A 6,000-nucleotide genomic window follows, 5' to 3' on the forward strand; every position below is an offset into this window, starting at 1 on the left:
GGAAGGCACACCGTTTGTCATTTATGCGGCTTCAACTACCAGGAAGAAGATCTTGACAACAAGTATACCTGAGCAATATAAGGATTTTAAAGACGTGTTTCAAAAGAAAAATGCCGACATGCTACGAGAATACAAACCATATGATTGCGCCATAGACTTGTAGGAAGAAGCACAACCGCCTTTTGGCCCAATCTACAATCTATCGCAGATGGAGTTGGCAGAGTTGTGGAAGTACATCGATGAAAATCTAGCCAAGAATTTCATCTGTCATTCAAAATCGTCAGCGGGAGCACCCATCTTATTTGTGAAGAAGAAAGATGGCTCGTTGTGGATGTGCGTGGACTATCAAGGCCTCAACAAGATAACAAAGAAGAATCGTTATCCATTATCTTTGATTTTTGGTCTCTTAGAACAACTTGGACGTGCAAGGATCTTTACAAAAATTGATCTAAAGAGAGCTTACAACCTCGTACGAATCAAAAAAGGAGATGAATGGAAGACAACGTTCCGTACAAGGTATGGCCATTTTGAGTATAATATCATGCCCTTTGGTCTTACCAATGCTCCAGCGGTCTTTCAACATATGATGAATGACATTTTTCGAGAACACCTTGACGATTTTGTTGTCATCTATTTAGATGATATTTTGACATTCTCCAAATATGAGGAAGAGCATGAAAAGTACGTTCGTTTGGTCTTGGAGAAATTACGTGAGCGAGGACTATATGCCAAGTTGGAGAAGTGTTTATTTCACCAAATAGAGATGGAATTTTTAGTGTTTGTTGCGACTATGGAAGGCTTGAAGATGGACCCCAAGAAGGTGGAAGCAATCGTATCTTAGGAGGTTCCAAAGAAGATTAGAGACGTACAATGCTTTCTTGGTTTTGCCAACTTCTATCGGATCTTCATCAAGAATTACTCTCAAGTTGCTGCTCCTCTCACTCGGTTGACATGCAAGGATAAGCTGGAATGGGGACCTCTAGCGGAGAAGGCGTTTCAAGACCTGAAGACCACATTTACTACGGCTCCAATCTTAGTACATCTAGACTTTACAAAGGCCTTTTATTTAGAAATTGATGCTTCGGATTTTGCTTTGGGAGTTGTACTTTTACAAACGGGAGAAGACAAGAATCTCCATCCAGTTGCATTCTATTCTCGAAAGTTCTCTGCTGCTGAAATCAATTATGAGATCCACGATAAGAAACTTCTTGCTATAGTGGATTCTTTCCAAGAATGGCGTCACTTTCTTGAAGGAGCTGCACAGCCAATGACCATATATACAGATCACAAGAATTTGGAATATTTCATATCGGCTTGAGTTCTAAATCGACGTCAAGCTCGATGGAGTATGTTGCTATCTAGGTTCGATTTTGTTATTACTTATCGACCTGGAAAGCAGCAAGGACTATCTGATGTCTTATCGAGGAGATCGTATCTTGTACCAGAGGTTGGAGAAGCAGCATTTGATCAACAATGTACAAAATTGTTGAAGCTAGAGCAATTTCAGCTTTGTGCTACTATTGTGCCAATTGATGCTGACTTCCTAAATCAAGTACGTGCCGTGACCATTGAAGATTTAGTAGCCATTGATATTAAACATCGTGCCAATGACGACAAGTTCAAGGTGGAGAAAGATCTTTTATACTTTGAGGAACAGTTATATATCCCAAAAGGACCAGCACGACTCCGAGTTCTTCAATCTCGCCATGATTTTCTAGTTGCGGGACATTTTGGATTCAACAAGACCTTGGAGCTTATTTCTCGAGATTTTTGGTGGCTCCAAATGTGGAAGGATGTGAAAGATTTTTTCCTCACCTGCGACATCTGTTCAAGATTCAAGAATCCTCGGCATCATGCTTATGGACTCTTACAACCATTGTCGATTCCACTTCGACCATGGTCTTCAATTTCCATGGACTTCATCACAGACCTGCCATCATCGAACTCATATGACAGCATCTTTGTCATAGTAGATTGGCTTACAAAGATGGTACACTTTGTCCCTTGCAAGAAGATATCGTCTAGTGAAGTCACATCAAGGCTGTTTCTCAATAATAAGTATCGATATCATGGACTGTCAGATGATATCATATCAAATCGAGGAACCCAGTTTATATCAAAGTTTTGGAAATCTCTCTTTGAAATACTGAAGGTAGATATCAAGCTTTCTTTGGCTTTTCATCCTCAAACTGACGGCCAAATGGAATGGGTGAACCAAGTCTTGGAACAATACTTACAATGCAGCATCAACTATCAGCAAGACGATTGGACCACATATCTATCGCTAGTCGAATTTGCATATAACAACACCCTCCATGCGTCGACTCTATACACACCATTCTTTTCCAATTATGGGTATCATCCAAAGCTTGATTTATTGAGTCCGTCAACAAATAACAATCCAGCAGCTAAAGGATTTACAAAACAACTATCAAAGCTTCAAAATACATTGAAGCTCCAATTACAATCCGCTCAAGAATCCTACAAGGTGTCTGCAGATAGATTTTGGAATCAAGCACATACTTTCAAAATTGGAGATAAAGCATGGCTTCTTTGATGAAATATCAAGACCAAGCGATCATGTGATAAATTGGACTATCGAAGATTGGGACCATTTATCATCCAAAAACAAATCAATCCAGTGGTGTACCGTTTGGAATTACCGGTTTCTATGAAGGTACATCCAGTCTTTCATGTTTCTCTATTGGTGCCTTATCGAGAGTCGTCTTTTTCTGGAAGAGTGCAATGTCTGCCACCTAGTATTGAGATCGAGAACCATGAAGAATACGAGGTTGAAAAGGTGCTGGATTCATGGCGAAGGTGGGACAAATTGGAGTATCTTGTTCATTGGTGCGGCTACGACATTAATGAGCGAACAAGGGAGCTGGCTGAAAATCTTGCCAATTAGCCGCAAAAGGTACAAGAGTTTCATCAACAACATCCTCATAAACCTAAGCCAGATCGACGATAGCTTCCTTCTTAAGCTTGCTCACTCAAGAATATATGAAAGGAGGAGAGCACCTCCAAAATTCGTAGTTGATGTAGTTATTTTCTCCAAGATAAAATAGAATTTTTTCAGTAGCCATAGTTTGGTCTTCTGATATGGATAGCCAAGAGATAGATACTATGTGAGTCAGATTATCTCAACTAACTAGCTCACAAAGGTGAGCCGAAGATGAATAACCATCTACACCACGATGACGATGGAGGATACCGAGTAACCAATCATTGGTGATTGTATTTGAGTTCGAGCCTGCTTACAATGGTCAGCCAGAAGGCATGTTTGTAGGACAATTTCACAATGAGGACATGGTGTCTTATTACGTGCTTTCCTGCTCGAGAATGCACCGGGCGTCTGGCTGTAGAAGGTAGTATGGAGATTCGCCAATATTCAAGCAGTCTATCGGTTTTTGACTGTTGGAATATAAACGACTGCTAGAATACACCATAAATCTATACGGATGCCCTTCGACTGCTTGCCGAAGTCCTTTTTGCCCCAGCCGGTAGGTCTTTAGACGTTACAGAGAACCCCAAACAACCCAAACTGCTAATCTTCGATACCGCTTTATACTCATGATCTTGTATCTACTAACTATCTCATTAGATAAATCCAACAATTTTCATTCACTCCGCATACTCAATCCTATAGACACCCTTTTAATTCTTCATCACAAACGTAACTCGATTTCATAAAACAGTCAAGAGTAATCAAACCCACTTCATTAAAAATCTCGATTCACCATTAGAACACTGATTTTAGCAACGATTGCCTCAGTCTTTCCAAAACCCTATGAAGAAAAAAACCCCAATTCTTTGTCTTTTTTTCCCGCCCGAAGCATGAAGCTAGCTCCCCGATGCTTTAAAACCTCCCAAAACTTATTCTCTCCCCCCCCATTTCTTAACCTATCCTCCCCTTTAACCCTAATTCTCCCCTCTTTTAAACCCTAACCACTGAATTTTTTCAACCTTCCGTCTTGGATCTAGAATTGGCTCCTCGTCGTCAGATTTCTCTCTTCCATTTTTACCTTTAAGAGATCCTTTTATCGAAAATAACATTCTGTGAAACGGCACAAGGAACAGGACAGCCTGAAACAGAATCAAAACCCCCGTAATTGGGACAATATTGAGTTGCCCGACAAATTTAGGTCTCATATTGGCTAAGAGGCCCGTAGTAAGACCTGGATGTTCCCGTAACTGGGTCAAATTATTCCTTCGCGTCTGATTGGCTAAGAGTCCCGTAGTAAGACCTGGATTGGATGTCTTAAAATTAGATCCAATTGGCTCTTCGAACCAGGTTCATCCGTCATTGAATTGGTCCTTTTCCTTCCTGCTGACTCTTGTTATTAGAATCAAACGGAGCATTTTAGTATGCCCCGAGTGACTGTAATGGGGTGATTGACCCTGGCCTCCCAGTATTTGTATTGGAATTGGTCGTTTCCCCCAATATTCGAGGTAACTAAATATTAATAAAAGTCCCCTTTCTTTATATTTTCACGGTATACTCGTGTTACAACACGACATCCACCTCCTCTGAACCTGTGCATCCTCCGATATGCACCAATTTACCTAATTGTCGTTTGATTTAGAATATATCCTCTACGTCTTTGTCTAGTTCGTCTTCGTCACCTTTATTATCCAAATCACTTTCATCTTCTTGTTACGGAATCTCTATACCTTCATTAAGGTCTTCCATATTCATCTCCGTGTGTCTTCGTTTAAATATTTTTACTCGCTTCCCTACAATTGGTATTTTCAATTTTGTACCATCTAACTCCCGCAATGAGTAAGTCGCATTATCATGAACAGTTGTTACTACATATGGTCCAAACCAACGTTTTGAAAATTTCTGCAAAGTACTATGTTGATTATCCAGACAATTGTTATAAACAAGTACCCAATCACCTTCCTCGATTGCTTTAGGTCTCAATCGATGTTGCTTATCGAATCGCGCCTTATTTTGTAACCTTGCTCTTTTTAACCTTTCCAATGCTATTTGCACATCTTCTGATCTTTGCTCCAATTGTCGAATCCTAACAGCCAGAAGTTCTTCTCTTGTCAATCCATCTTCCCATCGTAGCATACTCCAGGTAAGTACCTTTTCTTCAATCGACATAATTGGTTTTCGACCTATCATAAGTTCTACTGGCATATATCCTCTCACCAAACTATGTGTTGTTCGATCAGCCCATAAGGCAAATGACAAAAGCCATGGCCACTCTCTAACTTTCCCATTACAAGCTTTAACTAATGCTTTCACAATCGGTGGGTGACCGCGTTCGCTTTTTGCTTTCCCTTCCAGATTATAAGCAGTACTCATTGATAGTTTAATTCCACATCTTTCAAAGAACTTATAAGCTTCTTGTGCATTTAATTCTCCACGATCTACAGTGATTTTTTCTACGCATCCGTAGTGGCAAATGACATCTTCAAGCAAAAACCTACAAATCCCCTCTGTAGATTTTGTCCTCAATGCTCTTCCTTCTACTTGATTTGATAAATCTTCACGAGCTAAAACCAAATATCTCATCTGCCATAACCCAACTGGCATAATAACCAAATCAACAACCCATTTAAAATGAATAGCCAGAGGATACGTAGGATGAAGACCATCTCGATGTCGGATATTAGAATACGATTGACAGATTTCACATGACTCTACAAATGAGAGCACATCTCGATATATATTTTTCCACCAATATCGTTCCTTGAGTTTAGCAAAAGTAGCCCAGATTCCTCTATGCCCTGCCCATAAACTATCATGAAACTCCTTTAATAATTTTAGTTTTTCTTCCTTTTTGCCTATTACTCGTTGTGACATCCCAATTCTTTTCTTCGGTCTCTTCTATAAGAATCCATCTCGAAGCAAAAATCCATATGCTTCTTTCTTATTTGTTTGAATTTTTTTGTAGACCAATTCATTTGCTTAGTTAAGATATTCAAGTAATGACCAATATTCAATAATTCTCCTTCATAAGATTCTTCAAGAAATAGCTTGTCTTC

This window comes from Physcomitrium patens, chromosome 24 (assembly GCF_059467195.1).
Source record: "Physcomitrium patens ecotype Gransden chromosome 24, ASM5946719v1, whole genome shotgun sequence".
NCBI classification, from domain to species: Eukaryota; Viridiplantae; Streptophyta; class Bryopsida; order Funariales; family Funariaceae; genus Physcomitrium; species Physcomitrium patens.